This window comes from Balaenoptera musculus, chromosome 11 (genome assembly GCF_009873245.2).
Source record: "Balaenoptera musculus isolate JJ_BM4_2016_0621 chromosome 11, mBalMus1.pri.v3, whole genome shotgun sequence".
Lineage (NCBI taxonomy): Eukaryota > Metazoa > Chordata > Mammalia > Artiodactyla > Balaenopteridae > Balaenoptera > Balaenoptera musculus.
The window spans coordinates 74,583,337-74,605,829 of record NC_045795.1 but is presented as its reverse complement, the minus strand read 5'-3'; the positions used below and the strand labels follow the sequence as shown (position 1 = coordinate 74,605,829).

General features: G+C 38.1%; 1 protein-coding gene across 12 annotated transcripts in view; it reads left to right on the top strand.

Moving 5' to 3' along the window:
- Positions 1-22,493, top strand: part of FHIT (fragile histidine triad diadenosine triphosphatase) — a 1,509,753-nt gene that overhangs the window by 1,085,008 nt on the left and 402,252 nt on the right. The gene's annotated exons all lie outside the window — the stretch shown is intronic.

The following is a 22,493-nucleotide window of genomic DNA, read 5'->3' as shown; positions in this document are numbered from 1 at the left end:
GCTAAAACCACTCACCTCCTCTGAGCCTCAGTCTCTCTCCAAAACTTGGAGATTGCCAAGCCTGAGTCTTAAAGTTTTTCACAAGAATTCACTGAGGAAAGGCATGTAGGAAAGTTACTCAGTGAAAGGCACCTTGGGGCAAAGGGTTGCTGTTAGCTAGTTTGAACTTGCTGGTTTGTCCATTAGATGAGAAAATTTCTCTCTGCAAGAAATATTGTTGAAATCAAGAAAAATGTTTTCCCTCATCTTCTTAGAGGAGGAGAGAAGGTGTCTTTTTTTGCATCTTTTTTTTTGGTTTTGTTTTGTTTCTTGGATTCCATATAGCTCGCCCTTTCTCAGCCATGACCACATAATGCCAGACTCTCTTTCTTTGGCCTCTAGTCACTCACTTATGTGGTTCACATGTTGTGTTCAAATACTTAACAGCAATCACTCTTCATGGTGCAGGACTCTGGATTGGATAAATGTAACTTTTGAATTCCTTTGCATCAGTTGAAGAGTGAAATTTTCATAGAGCCCAAACCTCTGTCCCACTGTGGAATAATTAAGCAGAGAACTGGGTTTTACAGTGAAAGACCTTTGATCTAAGCCACTAAGAATGCAAACCGAGTTTCAGTCTTCTTATCTTTAAAATGGGTATAATCATTGCTGCCTCACAAAGTTGTTAGGAACCTCGAGCTACACAATAGGAAAGTACTACACACGTGGCATTCATACCAAGGTGGAGGTGATGGTTAAGAAAATGTTTGACTAAGTCAGTGATCCAAAAGATAGGATAAACAGGTAGCCATTCTTTTATTTCCATTGATATTAATCAGGGTCTCTCATGTACAGACATTGTTAAGATATTTCTGTACATCACATCACTTTATCTTGACAATATGCTCATTAGGTAGATATTCCTGTCCCCATTTTACAGGTGAAGATGTTGACTCAGTGTAATTAGTTTGTCTGCATTGAAATTGACTTTGTGACTCTCGTTTCCACCTTCTTTCCTTTAATTATAGATCCAAAGGTCTCAGATTTCCTGAAAAAGTTTCAGGTATTTTCAACTACAAGGAGACAGTGCCTGACAGAGATAATATTTAGGTTTTTATCTGGTACTCCTTTGACCCACTCCTAGCTTCAACTCCGTTCGTATTGGTGCCCTGGTTTAGCTCCATTTAAATCATGATATCAGCCCACATCGCAGTCACAGGCTTGCTGAGACAAGAGTGACTGACAGCTAGCTACTTAATCATATCCCTTCCAGACTGGGAGTCACAGACGTCAGGTGTTTTTTCAGTCTAAGTCACACTTATTATTATTATTTTAAGTTTTGTTTAAGCATGAAAATACATCTCTCTCACTGAGATGGGATTTTAGAAGCTCTTGTAAAAATGCCTTTTGCGTTCCAAGGAGACTCCTGCCCCTCATCACCTTCACTTTCCATTGTGAAAGGACATGAGAAGTAAGTTCAGTTGTTAAAATGTCATTAATTACCCGTACCAGGCGGCTCTGCCATCAGGTGGGAATTCTTTAAAAGGAAACCCTTCTGCCCTGGGGAGTTGGAGTACCATTTGGGAAAAGCTGCTTCCGTGTTTTCTTAATTATCTTTGTTGTTTCCGTGCATTTCATGGAAATGTAATAATTTGTTAGCTCTCACTACCTGTGTATTTTGAAATAGAAAATTGTTTGAATACAATTTCTATTTCAGGCGGATTCTTAACCACTGTGCCACCAGGGAAGTCCCAGGATACTGTATTAAAAAAAAAAGTTCCTAGTGAAAATTTTTTCTAATTAGAACAGATGACATATTAAACTAGAGGTCATATGATACATCTTATCAAGTCACTGGGTTTTATTTGCCTCATGCTATTGAGTTTTGCCCTTTCTTTTTGTTTTTTTTAATCAATACTGTTACTAGCCCATAGAGCATATTTGTGCAAAGAGAACATGTACACCCTTTCTGGGGACACACAGCCCCACACTAAGATGCATGGCCTGGTGAGAGGGGCCCAGCTGGATATCAGCTCCTGACTCATCTCATGGGCCGGCACAACTACATGTTACAGCCGCTGGTAATAAACGTTCAAGGTAATGTGTGAGTTAGACGGGACAGGAACATAATCTCTGCACTTGTCTGGCATTGGGGATGTGTGAGGGTACCCTGAAACCAAACCCTCTGTAAGGATAGACCTTGATAACGCCTCGGCCTTAATGAAGCAGCGTCGTGGGCAGGTTTGGGTTAGCAGAAAAGAGGAAGTTCATCCTCAGCCAGGAAATGTGAGACATGGCGGCTCCAGAAAAAACCTTGACCTTGAACTCTCCAGTTGCTTCCCTCTCTATCCTCCTCCTCCTGCCTGGCACTGTTGGAGGTGTGCTGATGTAACAACACAAGTAGCAGCAAGAGGTAACATTTGTTGGACTCCTGCTGTTTGCCAGGCAAACCACCAACAAAGAAAATATATATCTCACATTGACTTGTGCCAGATACAGGAGATTCAGTGATGAGGAAATCCAGAGCAATCTCTGTCCTTGACCTCGTGGAGTCTGAACTTAGTAGAGGAAATGGACAATAAGCGAGACCAATAAATATATATTACTATGAATGATGGAAAGTTTTGTGAAAAGAGTACAGGACACTACGAGAGCAGAGTGCTGGGTCGGGGGTGGAGGCCAGTTTGGATGGATTTAGATTTTTGAGCCACTCTATCAATAACAAGAAAATGCAGATACTGCTTTGCTCCCAAATCCTTCCACTGGAAAACTCTAAAGAGTTCCAACATTAGCAAGTGAGAAATGACAACTTTAACTTCAAAGAAGTCACCGTAGCCAAGGTGTTGGTATCTCTGCCACGTCTTTTGGGGCTGTGTAGGCTCCTGCCGTGGAGACCCCTGCCCACTGCCAACACCCAAGATAAGAAGCTCTGGCAGGTGTGGGGTGGTTGGTTTTCCTTTCCCAGTACCAAGAAATCAGAGCTGGGTTACTTCATATAAAACCTCTCCTCTTCGCAAATGTTGAAATGTCTGTGCTCTTCTTGCTGTGATGAGGGAAGAGGTTTGGAGAGGATGAAGTTTGCAGCTATTTAAGTAAAGGTTTCTGATTAAAACCCCGTTGTAAATGTTTCACAAATATTTGAATTGAATTGATGTGTTAGCTCCAGGCTGTGGGGACAGAATCTGGGCTTACCTGTTTGATCTGCACAGTTTTTCCCCTTTAAATAGATGCTGTGCTTGATGTTCAAGCATCCTCTCACCTATGATCTTATACTTATGCTATTTGCCTGGTCCCCGGAGGCGTTTTGAGGATGCAGCCCTTTATTGACACAGCCCCAGGTGCTGAATTCATTCCTTTGCATGTGTTCCTGTCAAGGAAAAGACATCACCAGTAGGTGTCATCTTTGGAATCTACCCATCTCTTCTGAAAGTATTTTACCTTTTGGCTCCTGTGGCATTGTTTTCTCTCCCCTTTTGTCTTTCTGACAATGCCTCTGACTACTTCCTTCTTTTTCTTGGTTCCCATTCTTCTATTCTCAGCTGGGTATTTACTTCCTCCGTAGCCTCCTGTTTCCTTCTGTCCCCTGCTACCTCCTTGCCTCCCTCTTTCCTTCCTGTCCCTCATCCCCTTCCCTTTTCTTCTCCTTTACTCCACTCCACCCCACTCTACTTCATTTCATGTCCATTGAGTGTGTACTTGATGAATACCCTAGGGTTGGTGGAGTGCATGTCCATCTCTCTTCTCTCCCTGGCAAGAGAGGTTGAGCAGGAACCTACTCTTGCAGAAGTAAGACCTTGTAGGACCTATAAATCTAGGTCGGGCTTGGCTGCATGTATGTGTGTGTACCTGAACACAGTTATTGGATTGCAGTAGGGTTTATTGGTGTCCTTGGAAGACGAAATAACTTTTCAACAATTTGGGCGTTATTTCTGTGTATGATTTCATTTACAAAAAATCACATGTTGAATGTTTTCACTTTTTAAATTGTATAAAAATATAGGAGATCAATTGATAGGAGAATGTGATACAGAAAAAATATGTAACTTGAGACTCAGGCTGCCTGAGTTCCAGCCTCAGACTCATGGTTTTTCATTTTCAAAGCTAGTTTACTCTCTGAGTCTCATTTTCCTCAGTGATAGAATGGAGATAACACTGGTGCCCATTTTGTGAAGTTGTTGTGAGCATTAGGTGATAATCCCATACAACACTTAGCTTGATGCCTGACACATGTCAGGTACAGTTAGACGTGGTCTTGTTTTACCCTCCAGTTTTACAGATGGGAAAGCCAAAGACAGTGTCACATGGCAGCTGGTTAGAGGCAGTCCCAGACTTGGATTTTTTTAAAGCTTCAATGATCGCTCTGCAGGGTTCCTTTTCACTTTTTCCCTTAGAATTGATTCCATGGGGAAAAAAAGAACTTCTAACAAATGCAGCAGAGGAATGGCATATCACAAAAATAAATAGACTGAATTTGGATATTGAATATGTGTGTGTGAGAGAGAGCAAAGTATGGAGAGACAGAGAATCCCAGAGAGAAATAGCAGAACCCCAGAAGACACAGAAAAAAAGAGAGAAAGAAAGTGTGGACTGGGTAAAAAGAGGTATGTCTTTTGAATGGATATCTAAGCATCATTAAGAAGATGAACCAGATAAACATTTTGAGTTCAGTACATTTTATAAAAGACATAGTAGAGGTTTCTAAGACCCAAAATGCAAGAATGGGCTGGATAGTAATCTGAGAGGGTCTTATATATATCCTTAATTTAAATTTGTTACCAAAAGAAACCTTGAAAAGTTTGGGGTGGGAAAAATTGGCACCAAGGATGAGTAAGACATAATAAAAAATAATTACATTACTTTAGATTACACATTTGAAGTGTCTTAAATATCAAGAAACAAGGATGAGAAAAATGGCATGGATTTAGACTGACTAGGAAAATAGAGTTGACTCTTGAACAACAGGGATTTGAACTGCACGGGTCCACTTATATGCAGAGTTTTCCAGTAAACATACAGTCAGCTCTCCATATCTGGGGATTTCACATCTGGGAAATTTCCATCTGTGGTCGGTTGAATCCTCAGATGTGGAACTTGCAGATTTGGAGGGCCAACTGTATTCGTTGTCTGCGCCATTTTATACAGGGACTTGAACATCTGCAGATTTTGGTGTATGGTGGGCTCCTGGAGCCGGTCCTCCATGGGGATACTGAAGGAGGACTGTAATGTGATTGTTCAAACCAGTATAAAAGTAAATTTACTACTTACAGTAGAATTAGGGCATCTCCCAGTCCTTTATATATATATTATATTACTTGAAAGAAAAATAATTAGATGGTGCTTTATTAAGAGACTGGGAATGTGAACAGGAATATGTAGTCTGGGAAAGTTTACAAGTTGGCTTAAAAAAGCCTTCCACATGTGGGTAGCAGAGGGTCATAAATACACATATGTGTGTAACACATTTGTTGAATTCGTTCAAAGGAGACTCTCCTTGTCGGAAGCTGAGGATCTAGAAACGAATTTGTGTTGCATTTAGAAAGGAGGAGGAGAGGAAAAGAGGATAGAGTAACTGGAAAGGGAAGGTTTAAAATCGTTGAGGTGTTCAAAATGGCAGCCGAATTATATTGTGAGGAACTAACTAAAGCAGTCCATCCAGGGACCCAGCAAAATGAATGTTGTACTGTGTACAAAGAACTGTGTTAGGGGTTTTGAGGGATATGGAGGTCGAATAACCATGAAACTTGCCCCAAAGGAGCTTTTAGTCCAATCAGAAAGATGGCATTCATGCATCTGTTTGTTTATTTGTGTAGTGTTCATTAAGCATACATGAATGGACTGTGTTATTCCTGTCAACCCTAATGGCAGACATTGCTAATCAAGCCCAGCACTCTTTCCACCTGGTCCTCAATTAGTGTGGTAACCAGTTTGCTGCAGAATAACTATTATTCCCCTCCTTGCACTAGGTCCTGCTCTGCCTTAAAGGCAGACATGGTGTTTTTTTTATTATAATATCCTGAACTCCTACCAGAGTAACCAGTACCCAATAAATGCTCAATAAATATTCATTTTATTCATTGAAGTAAAACTTACCTTCTTATAGCCATTTATTCTTATTGTATATTAAATGCTCAATATTATACCAACAGTGACCCTTAGTTTACTTTGAATCTGTGTGTGTGTGTGTGTGTGTGTGTGTGTGTGTGTGTGTGTGTTTTGGCAGATCTAGACATAGAGCTACATCTGCAAAATTTAATAATTTGAATAGCAAAGTCAGTTGTTTTTACTGGATTTGTGTAGCTCCTCAAGGCTATTAGGGTATACTTATTTAAGCATAAAGAGTAAAGCATGTATGATTTCTAGAGAGTGACTTAGTGTATATGTGATCTTGCTGAATAGGAATGAGGGTCATATGATGTCACAGAGAGTTTATTAACAACTCATAGCTTTGTGAAGTTGGAGAACATTTCCAGGGCTGGGTGGGAAGAGGGAGGAAGTTACTTTAATCACTTGCATAAGCCATTTATAGTCCTGTCATCTTCTCTGTCATACAGATTATCACTTAATTATAAGATAACATGATTTGCTATTTAGCTATCAGAGATAGAAATGCACAGGCTGGGATCAAAGTAGAAATCAATTTTCAAAAGGTCTGGGTACTAATTAATAAAGTTCATTCAGCTGTGCATCTGTCAGACCAGCTTGGGTTCGGGTGTCTATTGTAAAAACATTAGATGAGCTGAGTTCCCTGGCTTCTAGGTCAGAGAGGATGACCATCTTTAAATCCAGAGGGATAGCTCAGGCAAGTGGGAGAAAGTGCCTGATCTCACCATTGATGGTCTCATCATTCTCAATAAAAATATATTGAATGAATAACATCTCACAGGTAGTTGGATTAAATTGTGTTTCTTAAAACCATTGTTTTCTTAGCATCTCCCATGCGCTAAGTGCTATAAAGCCTGGAACAATGAATAAGGCTCAACTGTAGTCCTCCCAGGTATCCACAATGCTTCCATTTTGAAAGTACTTTATATGTATATATTTTCATTAACTTGCACCATCTCCCTCTGAAGTAGGATTTATTATTCCCGTTTTATGGAGAAGGAGCCCTAAATTTTGAGAGATTAACAGACAGGTCCGAAGTCATACAGAGAGGGGAATGGGAATCCAAACCCTGGCTGCTAGAATCCTCACATTCATTGTTCCATCCGGGTTCTATGACTTTTTGAGGTCAGAGTCTTAGAGGGGCTACTGGATATCCCTGCAGAATGGAATATTGATCTGATTCAGCATACTTTTTCTTTTTTCACCTAATGGTTGAATGAATTCAGTATATACTATTGTGGTTTTTTTAGCTGTATTTAGGCCATTATTCCCATAGGGGATACCCATGCGAATCATATGGGAACTTACTAAAATGCAGAATTTTGGGAGTCTCCACCAGGTCTACTCTATTGGGTTGGACCCCTTGCAAAGTCCTCAGGGGATAGGGTCGCCCGCCCGACAGTGAACTCTGCTTTCATGAATCCCTGTTGTAACTCAAACTCCTCATTTTACAGGTGAAAGAAATGAAGCCCAGAGAGTCAGAGTGACTAGTTCAGTGGCACAAGGCTAGTTGGTGTCAAACACAGGTCTTCGTTTTGTCAATAAATAAAATCAACACCAAATAAGAGTTAATACTCTCTAAAGTATATAACCTAAGAATGGGTGCATAAAGCTTATTTGGCTTAAGTGCTCTTTCGTAGATGTGCTTCTGATAGCTAAGTGTGAATTAGATGACACTTTGATCAGGGAAGATGCACCCTAACAACAGATAGGGATTTAATGCATTTAACAAAGTGAAATGCTGCTCCCCACATCTAGATCATTTTCAAAGGCACGATAATGGAGCTGCCTAGCAGTCTGTTATTGCAGATGAGTGTAGGTTGGGTTATAAGAATAGGTACCCAAAGATGTGGAAAGGCACAGTCATCAGTGAAAACAGAAGATTCTATTTTTGTTTGTAAGGTAGACATTTTATTAATGAACCTAATTTTAGAGCCGATACTTGCTAGCTCAAAAATAAGCCTTCAATGACAGGATGAACACCGGGACTACTAAAGACCTCTAGTCTCCAAACTGGTCTCATATCTCTAGGAGGTAGACAAATTGTTCAGAAATATTTGATGAATTTCTCTTGATAGAACTGAGAACTTGGACAAAATTGAGTGGCTGATAGGAGCATAATCATGTAACAAATGTTTCTGAGTGTCTCTCATTCCAGGTCAGATCACTCCTGAAGTATAACGATAGATTATAAATTGTTTTAACAGCACTTGCGATGATCTGCTTAATCCACGGAACTTAAAGTGGAAACTGACGTTGTTTCATGGTTAGGGAGATGAAGTTGACAAAAGAGGATTTCTTAGGTAGCTGCTGGAGCAGTTACAAGAGTGACAGGTGTTTCTCTACTGATCATTTGAACATCTATTTTAACAGACTCTGTATTGGTATTAAAATATATTAATTCTTTATTCTTTCAGTGTAGGCAATAATATTTTCTGTGATTTATTCCATGAGTCTGAGTATATGGCCCATTTGATTTTTTTTTGTTTTGTTTTTTTGACAGAGAGCTTTTGCACATCCTCTCGCCAAGCTTGTGTTTACTGAGTGTATTCAGTCTCTTATGGAGAAATAATTCAATGCCTGTTATTAAGACAATGGCTCTGACTTTAGAGTGAGTTCATAGTTTTCAGCAAATGAGCCAACCATATGTTAAATCAAATTTAACATCCATTATGAAACACTGAATCATACTTTATATCTCAGTAATGATCACAAATGATCGCTTATCTCATGTTCTTCTCGTTTGTACTACTTCTCATCCATCTTGCCAATATTGCAAAGATTTATTAAATGAACAAGTATCCAACTATAACTGTTAATATTAATTGCATCTTCTTCTGTTTTCTCTTGCGGACTTCCATTTCCATGCTTGCTTAAGCCCACTTTAATGTAGGTTTCAAAAGTAATAGTTTTTCTTATTCTCAAATGATAATTAACAGAAAACTAGTAAGTTAGCAATAAAATTATTTCCAGGAAACTCTGCAATTAGCAGCCCATTACAAGGCGGAGGATTTGCTATGTGCTTGGCACTAGAAGCGAAGATCTCTTTTCACTAGAATGAAACAGTCGATTTTAAAATTCTGGAAACATTTCCGTTCCCTTGTGACTTAAAATTGCTACTTGTGCAGTAAAAGTTTAAACCACTTGAGTAAATTTGTAATTTAATCTTTAAAGTTTAACTAACATTTATTCTTCCTAAGTGCTTTCAGTTGGTGTAAATTATGAGGAGTTGCCTCTCTCTTTTCATAAGACTTTACTGTGGGTCTTTAACTCAACAGCTTCCAAACCAGTAGCTTCTTCCAGGACCCCATTTCTGGAAAAAGTTCCACCATATTGTCACTTCTCTCAGGCTCTGAATACAGGTCCCTGCCTCTCCTTTATGTCCTAAATTGAATGTTTTCAGGTACAGCTGCTTTTTCCTGTGAAATGGTCTCTTAGATGTTTAAACTTCTCCTGTGATCTTGTTACCAGACTCTTTTTACCTATAACCCCTAGATTTCTACCCCAACCTCTTGGTTGAGTTCCAAGACATTTGCTTTTCTTGAATCCATCCTGCATTCCTGGTGAAACAGATCTTGCTCAGCGTTCCTGTTTCCTAGCTTTAGTTCATGAACTCAGATGTGCCTTGAGGGCAGGGATTCAACACAAACTTGTTTCATATTACCCCAAATTCCTGCTTTGCATGAGATAACACCTCTCACAGAATTGTATCTAATGAGGTGGTTGTGAGCAAAATTTCTTTGTAAATGGTAAACATCACTCTAATATAATGTATTATCTTTATTGGGATCATAATAATAACAGTGACCATTTACTAAATTGCTTCTATGTGTTCAGTGTTTTATATCTATTTACCTCTAATTCTTGTACCAACCCCGAGAGGGAGGAATTATTCCTGCTTGGAGTAAATGCTTCTTTGTAGAGGAATTAGGAGTACAGTACAATTGACAATCATCTGCTTCCCTGTAACATCTCTTTTACTATCTCTGTGTGTTAAATTGTTTTTTTTTTTTAGCTGCAGGTTTTTTTTTTTTTTTTTTTTTTTTTTTTCTACTTTTTATTTTTATTTATTTATTTATTTTTGGCTGTGCTGGGTCTTCGGTTCGCGCGAGGGCTTTCTCCAGTTGCGGCAAGTGGGGGCCACTCCTCGTCGCGGCGCGGGGACCGCTCGTCATCGCGGTGCGCGGGCCTCTCACTATCGTGGCCTCTCTTGTTGCGGAGCACAGGCTCCAGACGCGCAGGCTCAGCAGTCGTGGCTCACGGGCCCAGCCGCTCCGTGGCATGTGGGATCTTCCCAGACCAGGGCTCGAACCCGTGTCCCCTGCATTAGCAGGCAGATTCTCAACCACTGCGCCACCAGGGAAGCCCCAGGTTTTTTTTTTTTAAACTTTTTTTGGTGCATTTCTGTCATTTCCCCTCTCAGAACTTAAGGTCCTTTAGGTACCCTGTTTTCTATTTATAGTAATACCTAGGAAGGCAACTTACACTTAGCAGGCAAGATAAATGATTCTTGGTTTGAGTAAATAGTAAAATAAAACTAAATCTTTATATATATAATTTTTTAGATGACTAAAGATACCAAAATCTGACCAGACTTTTGAGAAGAACTAGGAAAAGAGGCTTGGGGTTTGGGAGGAAAGTTCAATTTAAAGGGGGAGTTTTTTGTGAGATACTTAATAGACTTAGAACCATAAAGTATCAATTGCAGAGGGATGGACCTGGGTCACATGTATTTCATGTTGCAGGGCTGGGACTCAGAAACAGAACTATGGCTTCAAATGGGAGGGTGCAGGGGTAATGTGTTCTTTTCTCAGTAACCCAGGTGACATGAAGCCATGAAATGAACTCTTATTCACACCACTTAATAAATCCCTTGGCGGGGGTGGGGATGTATTATTACGGAGGGTGAAAGAGCAGGATGCCGAGTTAGTGCCTCATGGATGTTTCTGCCCTCTTCCCTACATCACCTTGGTCTCAGTGTCCTGATCTGTAAGGTGGAGATAAAGCTTACCCACAGGAATGTTGTGGGAATATAATAAAAGTGCATGTAAGGTACTTAGAATAGTGGTAGGTGGAGATCAAGGACTCAAACTGCTATTATTTTTATAATTATAACATATTAATATATTATACTTATTAGTGAGTATATGTAATTCACATTAACTTATTTAGTAGCATTAATACATAACATATAATTACTACTCCTAATAATGTTGGACATAGGCCTTTGCCTTCTTGCAGATGTGATTGCTGAGGCTAGTGAACCATCATAGGGGTAGCTTAAATTGCCCAGTTTTAATTGGTTCAGTGCAATGAAGATCTGATCAATGGTTTAAAACAAATACCGCAAATCACAGAAAGAAAGTTTCAAGATTCTTTAATATCCTTTGAGGATTTCTGGAGGTGAGGTAGATGAGGAATCCTTAAGAATCTCCTAGGATTTTAGAAAGAAAAATTTTGAAAATTGCTATGTCAAGGAGAAGGCAACTTCATTTAAACCCTATCATTAAACGTAAATGCAAATCTAAAGGCAAAATCTGGGAACTGCTATGTGAAGATAGATATATTGTAAAGCTTGTTCGGTGCTATGTAAACAAATGGTAAAAATCATCTAGCTGAGTTATAATTAAGGCAAGAATTGATAAGCTGAGACATTGAGCAACCACCACCCCCTTTCTAGATCCTACAGAAGGAGAATAAGTACCTGTCTTGAAATTAGACAGTTACCAAAGTTCGGCGCAATGCTAAAGATGATACTGTATTTTCTTAAATAGGCTGTCCGCATACTTCCTTAAAAAAATTTAGAATGTTCCCCATCTGATCCACAATTAGGCTTACATTCTCAACCCTATTGTAAATTTTTATAATCCAGTCCATGCTTCTGTTATATTCTTAATCAAATAGGAAATTGCTTCCCTGGGTTTGGCCAAGATTGAGAGAGAAGATTGTGCATCATCAGCTTAATATTATCTAAAATTATGCCATTCATAGTGGAACCTAATAAAAATCTGCAGGCGCCCAGCACGGGACTAAGAATTTCAGCTCAATGAAGTTGTCCTTATAATATCCTTAACCTGTGGTCACCTGGCTTTAGCATGTGTTATGGCTTTGTTAAACATTGTGTGTTTACTCAATACCCACTATGTGCAGCTCACTGTGCTGAGCTCTGTGGAGGAAACTAAATCGATTAAGACCAGGTTTCTGCTGTCAAGAAACTTACCGTCTGTTTGGATAGACAGATGGCACACACGTGGCATAGCTTTGGGCTGCTACAGGCTGGTGGTCTTCCATGCTATGAGAATGCTGAGGTGGCAGACATTTATTTTGATGGGAGGACTGGAAAGGTTTGATGGACGGTGTGACTTTCGAGCCAGACCTTGAAGGTTTCCACTAGTAGAAGTGTATCAAAAAGGCTGTAAAATTCTGGAAATAATAATTGGACTGATTAACCAGGGAAGAGGTAAGTGACAGCTTTGAGACTGGAAAGGAAGAGCAGGGACAGATTTCAGAGGATCTTAAATGCCACTTGGGGGGCTTTGGACTTGATTTCGAAAGCCCAGGGAAGCCACCAGATGTTTTAGAAGAGGAAGTAACAGGATCAACTATGTGTTTCATGAGGATAAACGTGGCCACCCTGTGGTGGGTCGGATTGGTGCTGCAGTAGAGGGAAAAGTTGAAGTAGGAAAATTGAGAAGGAGAGAAAAGACTGAAAAGATAGAAATGGAGTCACCAGTACTCAATGAGAGATGCTGATGGTAGGAGGCGAGTCTACACCAAAAGTTTATTTCTGGGTTTCTAGCCCAGGTGAGTCTTGATTTCCTTAACTGAGACACTGACAATAAGCCATACAGAGGTAGAAAATTAGTACAAAGCCTTGTTTCAGAGAGATGGTACATGTGTATAGCACATACATGTACACACATCACACTTCCTTGATTTTGTGATGTTGTTGGTTGTAAGAACACCATTGATTGCATAATATTTTGGAAAAAAGAAGTGCTACCATATTAAACACCTAAGTCAATTATAAGATGCACCTTCCTTTACTTACGTTAAAAATGTAAAAATAAGCATCTTAAAATTTAGGAAATAGGGCAATGACCTTTCAGTTATTAGTAGTTACTAACTTCTAGTTCATTGGACAATCAAATAATTGTAGCTGGTACATAGTTACTAATATTAGAATTCTTACCACTTTTTGTGTACTAACTCTCTGTGACCTTGGGAAAGTCCTTTCACCTCTGAGGGGTAGGGAGAGCACCAAAGATTCTGAAGTGCATTGAAAAAACAGCACTATAGGATGCCCTTGATGTTATCATACCTATATTAACTCATTCACCCCTTAGCACATCCCATCATTAAAATTAAAATGAAACATCATCAAATGTTACCTGTATTTGAATTTTTTTTTTAATTTTTGAATTTTATTTTATTTATTTTTTTATACAGCAGGTTCTTATCAGTCATCGCTTTTATACACATCAGTGTATACATGTCAATCCCAATCACCCAGTTCATCACACCACCATCCCCACCCCCCCCACGGCTTTCCCCCCTTGGTGTGCATACGTTTGTTCTCTACATCTGTGTCTCAACTTCTGCCTTGCAAACCAGTTCATCTGTACCATTTTTCTAGGTTCCACATACATGCATTAATATACAATATTTGTTTTTCTCTTTCTGACTTACTTCACTCTGTATGACAGTCTCTAGATCCATCCACGTCTCAACAAATGACCCGATTTCGTTCCTTTTTATGACTGAGTAATAATCCATTGTATATATGTACTACCTCTTCTTTATCCATTTGTCTGTCGATGGGCATTTAGGTTGCTTCCATGACCTGGCTATTGTAAATAGTGCTGCAATGAACATTGGGGTCCATGTGTCTTTTTGAATTACGGTTTTTCTCTGGGTATATGCCCAGTAGTGGGATTGCTGGATCATATGGTAATTCTATTTTTAGTTTTTAAAGAAAACTCCATACTGTTCTCCATAGTGGCTGTATCAATTTACATTCCCACCAACAGTGCAAGAGGGTTCCCTTTTCTCCACACCCTCTCCAGCATGTGTTATTTGTAGATTTTCTGATGATGCCCATTCTAACTGGTGTGAGGTGATACCTCATTGTAGTTTTGATTTGCATTTCTCTAATAATGAGTGTTGTTGAGCAGCTTTTCATGTGCTTCTTGGCCATCTGTATGTCTTCTTTGGAGAAATGTCTATTTAGGTCTTCCACCCATTTTTGGATTGGGTTGTTTGTTTCTTTAATATTGAGCTGCATGAGCTGTTTATATATTTCAGAGATTAATCCTTGGTCTGTTGACTCGTTTGCAAATATTTTCTCCCATTCTGAGGGTTGTCTTTTCGTCTTGTTTATGGTTTTCTTTGCTGTGCAAAAGCTTTGAAGTTTCATTAGGTCCCATGTGTTTATTTTTGTTTTTATTTACATTACTCTAGGAGGTGGATCAAAAAAGATCTTGCTGCAATGTATGTCAAAGAGTGTTCTTCCTATGTTTTCCTCTAAGAGTTTTATAGTGTCCAGTCTTACATTTAGGTCTCTAATCCATTTTGAGTTTATTTTTGTGTATGGTGTTAGGGAGTATTCTAATTTCATTCTTTTACATGTAGCTGTCCAGTTTTCCCAGCACCACTTATTGAAGAGACTGTCTTTTCTCCATTTTATATCCTTGCTTCCTTTGTCATAGATTAGTTGACCATAGGTGCTTGGGTTTATCTCTGGGCTTTCTATCTTGTTCCATTGATCTATGTTTCTGTTTTTGTGCCAGTACCATATTGTCTTGATTACTGTAGCTTTGTAGTATAGTCTGAAGTCAGGGAGTCTGATTCCTCCCGCTCCGGTTTTTTCCCTCAAGACTGTTTTGGCTATTCGGGGTCTTTTGTGTCTCCATACAAATTTTAAGATTTTTTGTTCTAGTTCTGTAAAAAATGCCATTGGTAATTTGATAAGGATTGCATTGAATCTGTAGATTGCTTTGGGTAGTATAGTCATTTTCACAATGTTGATTCTTCCAATCCAAGAACATGGTATATCTCTCCATCTGTTGGTATCATCTTTAATTTCTTTCATCAGTGTCTTATAGTTTTCTGCATACAGGTCTTTTGTCTCGCTAGGTAGGTTTATTCCTAGGTATTTTATTCTTTTTGTTGCAATGGTAATTGGGAGTGTTTCCTTAATTCCTCTTTCATTAGTGTATAGGAATGCAAGAGATTTCTGTGCATTAATTTTGTATCCTGCAACTTTCAAATTCATTGATTAGCTCTAGTGGTTTTCTGGTGGCATCTTTAGGATTCTCTATGTATAGTATCATGTCATCTGCAAACAGTAACAGTTTTACTTCTGATTTTCCAATTTGTATTCCTCTTATTTCTTTTTCTTCTCTGATTGCCGTGGCTAGGACTTCCAAAACTATGTTGAATAATAGTGGTGAGAGTGGACATCCTTGTCTTGTTCCTGATCTTAGAGGAAATGCTTTCAGTTTTTCTCCATTGAGAATGATGTTTGCTGTGGGTTTGTCGTATATGTTCTTTATTATCTTGAGGTAGGTTCCCTCTATGCCCACTTTCTGGAGAGTCTTTATCATAAATGGGTGTTGAATTTTGTCAAAAGCTTTTTCTGCATCTATTGAGATGATCATATGGTTTTTATTCTTCAATTTGTTAATATGGTGTATCACATTGATTGATTTGTGTATATTGAAGAATCCTTGCATCCCTGGGATAAATCCCACTTGATCATGGTGTATGATCCTTTTAATGTGTTGTTGGATTCTGTTTGCTAGTATTTTTTTGAGGATTTTTGCATCTATATTCATCAGTGATATTGGTCTGTAATTTTCTTTTTTTGTTGTATCTTTGTCTGGTTTTGGTATCAGGGAGATGGTGGCCTCATAGAATGAGTTTGGGAGTGTTCCTTCCTCTGCAAATTTTTTGTATTTGAAATTTTAAAAGTTGAAAAATTCTAAAGAAATGATCAAACCTAGCTGTACATCCACATTCACTGGGAAGTTTGTTGAAAATATAAAAGAATGCTATCTTGGGTCTTACCTTCACCTCTTGAATCAGGATTTTTGGGGAATGGAGTCCACAATCCCATCTTCTTAATAAGCTCCACAGATGATTCTGATGCATAAACAGAGTTGATATCCGATGTGCCTGGGCAGCCTTACGTGGATTCTAACGGCTCAGTGTAGTGACCCTACAGTTAGTGGTCTTTCCTCCTGTTTGAACAGCCTGAATGCGGTGTATGGGGTAGGGGACATTTTCCAGGTCACTGGTGGTCTCTACAATGCTGCCTCTTCCCAACTTTTATCATCCACCTTTGTAGCCAACTTTTTAATGGAATCTGCTTCTGTGAATTCTCTGAGCATTGTTTGGATACTCAGCTTTGGCAAATTGTTGGTTTTTCATCATTTGCTTTGTTACAAGTTTAATAAAAAAAAAAGGTTGGGGGGACACAACTTAGACTTAAGTCACAATTTTCCCAATTAACCGTAGCATGCTCCTGAATTCTTCAGAACATAAAAAATCTAGTTATCTAGGTGATAAACAGTGTCTTTTTTTTTTTTTTTTTTTCCCAGATAGGAAGTAATGGGTTTTGGATCTGTCTGGATTTAATGTTGACATTATAGGACAGGAATGCTAATCATTGAAGCTGCAATAAAAATTTCAAAATGTTAAAACCTTTTTTCTCATACACAATTATATTCTAAATTTCAAATGGGAAAAGACAATTTGAACTTGAACTTCTGTACTCTCTTTCTGGAAATTTACCCCATTCCCTAACCTCTTCTTCTATTTACCCAACTTTTTACTAAATACAGACATTTTAAATGTCTTTGGCCCTTAGGATTCCCAGACCTGTAAAGAAGCAATCTTTCCCCTCTGGACCTCAAAACCAACTACTGGAAATCTTATCATCCATTTAGTCCAATGCATATTACAATTGAGCAATTAATCATCTCTAGTTCTAATCCAGTAAGCCTGTGCAATTAACATCTGGGATTCAGTTCATCTTTTTGCTGACTTTCTAATTTAAGGATTGGGGCATAGTGGATCTCCCTAGAAGACATATTTAACAAAGATTATTTCTTGTATTTAAATCTTCGTTTTTTTAACTCATGGTGCATTTTGTGCAATATTTTCATAATGCTTTTCAATTGTAACTTTTTTCCTAGAAAGAGATTGTTAGCGGTAACTAAAAAAAGAAGGTAAATTTAGTGGTATCCCTTAATTTTTTGATTTCCAAATAACAGGTAGTATGTCAAAACTACCTATAACAGCAAATGATTTAGCGAATAAATAGAGACACAATCATTAGCCGCATGGTGTGATTTTGGTTGCTCTGCCCTCTTGTCTTGGCTAAACTTCCCTACATGCTTGCCTGATATTTGAAATTACTCTAAGATTGGGTACACCTTTTATTTCACCACTACAGCATAGGTAGACTAAGTATGTAATCACAAATACCAAGGAAAAGTTAATTTGGGGGCCCTAATTCACATTAAATTGTAATGAATGAAAGGAGTCTTTCCTCTAATAGCGGGAATAATCAGAGATGGACTCTAAAAAGTAGATTATCTCAGTCCTAGGTAAACAGTGGCTGAAGGAGGCTGAGAAAGAAGGGAACTACAAAATTGGTAGAGAAGCAAGGAAAAGGAGGCACCGAAGCTTGACTTTATTATTTTTACTAGAAGCTGGGCTTCTAGTCTAAATGGTGATGCCCACTGTTGAGAAAAACTTTCTCACACTGTTCTGCCAGATGGGGCTCCAGCCTTTTTCATATAAAGCTTATATGTCACCTCCTCTGAGAAGCCTTCCTGGCTTTCAAGCACCATATCAGTTCCCAGGCCTTTATGCTTCTGTTTCCACTTTACTTACATTGAAAACTTTATACCACCATGTGGCTCTTTCCCCAGAATATTTCATAATTTCAGGAGTTATTTCTATGTCTACTGTTGCTTTTTCTCTGTTACAGTCTCTTAGCACAATGATCTACGATAAATGTTAGCAGATTTAATATACCTAGAGAGTATTTACGATATCATTGAAACTATAATTTTCTAAATATATTTCCAATTTATTAAAGAATATTTGAAAAATACAGAAAAATTAAAAAGAAAACGCAAGTCCACATTAATTCTGCTTCTCAGACATAACCATTATTAACATTCAGGTGACTTTCCTTCCAGTGTTCTTTTCTATTCATAGCTAAATGCAAATATGCATTTTGGGGGTCTTTTGTATATTTATAAAATTTACATATATGTACATGCATACATATATATTTGCACATTTCATTTTACTTTTTTTTTACGCTTAGCTATGTCAACTTTTTTTCCACATTATTAAGTATTCTTTGAAAACCTTATTTTGTAATGTTTTTAAAATATTAGCCATTGCATATCAGAATTTAATTAACTGTCTTTTTTTTTAGTAGTTTTGTTATCGTTATACATAGAACTGTGACAAATGTCTTACAGATAATCTTTGGATCTCTGATAATTACATTGGCATAAATTTTTGGAGGCTATGGATAAATATTTTGATATATATATGCCAGTTTGCCCTTAATGGTAGCGTATACTTGTGTCTTCTTCCTTATAGCTTCTGCAGATCTGAATATTTTTACTGAAAAAAATTTTTTGCCTTTTTTCCTAATAAAAATGCTATTTCATTGTTTAAAACTATGGTTAATTGAATATAGTGAAGTTGAATATATTTTTCACATTGCACTTACCCATTTATATTCTTATTCCTGGTTTTAATCTAGTTTTCTAATGAAGTGTTTGCATCTTATCGATTTGTAATAGCTCTTTATCTAAAGATATTAGCTGTTAGTACCTAATACATTTTTCAAATACATTTTTCTCATACTTTTTCACTTCATTTTGTTTGTAATGGTTTTGGGGAACTGAAGGTTTTAATTTTCTGTAGTGATATGTATCATTTTTTTCTTTGTCATTTTATTTTAATGTCTTTATACTTAAAAAGTCTATTCTGATTCATATATAGAAGTCGTATTTGTTTTCTAATTATCTAATGGCTCCATTTTCTGCTCTTATTTCATTAGTAAATGTGTGATTTGCTTTAGCACTTGACAGGAGAGAGAAATGTAACTTATTTCCTGTAAACGGTCAACCAATATATCTGCCGTTGTTTGTTGCAGTCTTTTCTTCCCTAGGATTTGTACTGCCACCTTTACGACAGTGACTTTCATATACACTATGGTCTCTTTCTGGCCTTTCTCTTCTGTCCATTGACGTAAATATCCTTAGCTCAATATGCTTCCAACTATTATAGTTTCGTTATTTATTTTAAAGAATCTTTTTTCAAAAAGTAAGTTTAGCCCACGAGTGTAAGACTTCTAATGTTCTCACTTTAGGAGCAACACTGTTATGTATTAGTATGTGAACTTCATGGCCTGTCTACAGAGACAGAGGGAAACGTCTGTCAAATTAATAGGGGGTAATAGACCATTTGAGGACAGGGTAGTGTTGCTTATTTGTGTGTCTCTGTGCTACTTAAGAGCATGATCTTTGAAGTGAAGATTTCAAATTCTGGTCCCAGCTCTGCCCCTAACTAGATGTAACCTTAATCAAGTTAATTTACCTTTCTGTGTCCGAATTTTAAAAATAAGTGTTTTCATAATGCTTACCATGTGTAATTATGAAGAGTATGTAAGTAATTTACATAGAATGTTGTGCTTGGCTCATTATGTGTTCTTTTTTTATTCTTAAAAAATTTTCTTTGTGGTTAAAATATACGTAACATAGGAGTTACCATTTTAACCCTTTTTTAAGTGTACCGTTCAGTAGTGTTAAAATACATTCACATTGTTGTGCAAACAGTCTCCAGAACTCTTTTCTTATTGCAACACTGAAACTCTATACCCATTAAACAACAACTTCCTCTGCCCCCTTCCCCTACCCTTTGGCAACTACCCTTCTTTTTTGTCTTTATGAATTGGACTACGCAAGGTACTTTATATAAGTGGAATCATGCAGTCTTTCGGTGACTGGTTTATGTTACTTAATATAATATCCTCAAGGTTCATGCTGCATGTGCCAGAATTTCCTTTCTTTACTAGACTAGATAATAGTCCATTGTATAATATGTATATACTACGTTTTGTTTCTTCATTCATCTGTCAATGGACACTTGGGTTGCTTCCACCTTTTGGCTATTGTGAATAATGCTGCTACTAAAACATGTCTACAAATAGCTCTCCAACACCCTGTTTTCAGTTCTTTTGGGTATATACCCAGAAATGGAATTGGATCGTATGGTGATCCTATTTTAAATTTTGGGGCGAACCATCATACTGTTTTCCATAGCAGCTGTCATAGTGTATTCCTAATCCTCATATATCATTAGAGCTCATTAGGGTCAAGGATCCTGATTTATGCATTGCTAAGAGCAGGATACAGTGACTGGCATGTAGTAGGACAAAACACCAAATCCCAAAAGACTAAGCCACTTACTAGATTAGTTAAATAGTGCACACACAAGTTTAACAGCTCTTACTTTTTCATCCTTTTTCAAATTAGCTGCCAAACTGATCTAACTAGGAAGAATATAAGAGTTGTAGGAATGATATTTATATAATACATGGGTGATAGCCTATTTATTTATGTATTCAACAATTTAATGAATACCTAGTATGTATCTCACACATTTATAGGTAATGGGGTTACAGAAGTGAAAAAAAGAGACAAATCTTCATGAAGCTACCTCCTGGTAGGGAAAGAAGGTAATGTACAAGCAAAGAATTAAATGGGAAAGGTAATTGCAGAGCATGATAAGTGGACATGAAAATTTGTCCATGGGGTGAGGAGGCACAGCATTCATGGGGCAGGAGGAGAGGCTACTTTAGACAGACTGATCAGGAAAGGTCTTCTTTGTTATATGACATGTAAGCAGAGACCCTATAGGGGACACTGTGGTAGACTCTCCACCAATGTTCCATCTAAGCCAACCAGCCCATAGCCTTGTCTGGTCACTGGTATGGGACCATGAGTCAGCAAGTGACCCAAGTTGGCCGGATAAGATTAGAAGGAAAGCCTTCTGTACTGTGACTGGGGAGGAGATTGTTTTCTCTCTGCTGTTGGACCACATCACATGCTCAGGCAGGCTTGATTGCTGCTGACTTCCATTACACTTCTACATGGGACTCACTCCAGTAAGCTGAGTTTTCTGTCTACTCTAGATGAGTTTACCCAGTTTCCATTCTATTCTCATTCAAGTAAGTTGGTTGGGACGCTAAAAGCAACATCTCTCAGATTCTCCTGTAGCTAGGTTCTAGGTACAGAAAATGTTCCTCCAATTCAACATATTCATGTGGTATTTGACAGGTGAAAGTGAGGTGGAGGCCATGTTTCAGCCCTCCTTTTGCTATTTCTGCTGGCATGCATGGCTGGAAAATGTGGGGATTTCCTGCAGTGTTGTTCCTTTGTCCATTCTCCAGCTTTCTGTGATTTAAGGAATGATTGGATGGCAGATGCAGTTGGCAGCGCTCTGATCTGGCTTCCTGAGCTCTGAACCGTAGCTACAAATATGCCTTTTTCACTTCACTGCGTGTCCAGAGGCAGCTATGATGGTGGCAGGTTCTTGGTCTGATTATGGCTCTGAGGTGGCCTCAGAGGAAGTGGCTCCTTGTAACTTCTCGGTGGTCAGTGAGATACTGTTGTGGGAATGTTTGCTGCAGGCCCAGCCTACATTCTGTTCTTTCAGCTCTTTCAGTGATTTTTAAAGATCCTTTTTCCCCATATGAAATCCCTCCTACTTAAAATATCTAGAGTGGGTTCTTGTTTTTGTAAATCCTTGAACCCAGCTGGTACCACTGATGCTTCTGTAGAGCGAAGAAAAATAACTGACCCATGCTAGCGACTTCATCGTAGATGAGCCACTTATATTATTATTGAGACAATAATTTCCTGTGTTGTTCAAGCCAGTTTTAGTTGGAGTTTTTTTTCTTGCAGCTGAAAGCAATTTAAAAATATGTAGATATTAGAGATAAGAGGATACAAACCTGGGAAGATCTTGGGGAATGTTGTTTCAGGCTCAGATTTGGGTGGTGTTTAATTTGAGATCTCTCTTAGGTGTCCGGGTAGAGGTACTTGTAAGGCTTTTGGCTGTACAAGTTTAAACCTGAACAGAAAGGTAAGATCTGTAGACACAAAGCTGCAGTAGGTCAAGAGCTAGCCTGGAGGTAGAGCTAAGATAAGGGTCACTTTTTAATTTCTCTAGTGGGTAATTTGACAGCATTTCAGCCTGTTTGTGAGTCAGTGTTCTTTTTTTTTTTTTTTTAGATAAAAGCACTGAATTTAAAAGTATTTAATTAAAGACAACTACTTACAGTACTTCAAATGTTTTATTTCTGCAAAATGTAA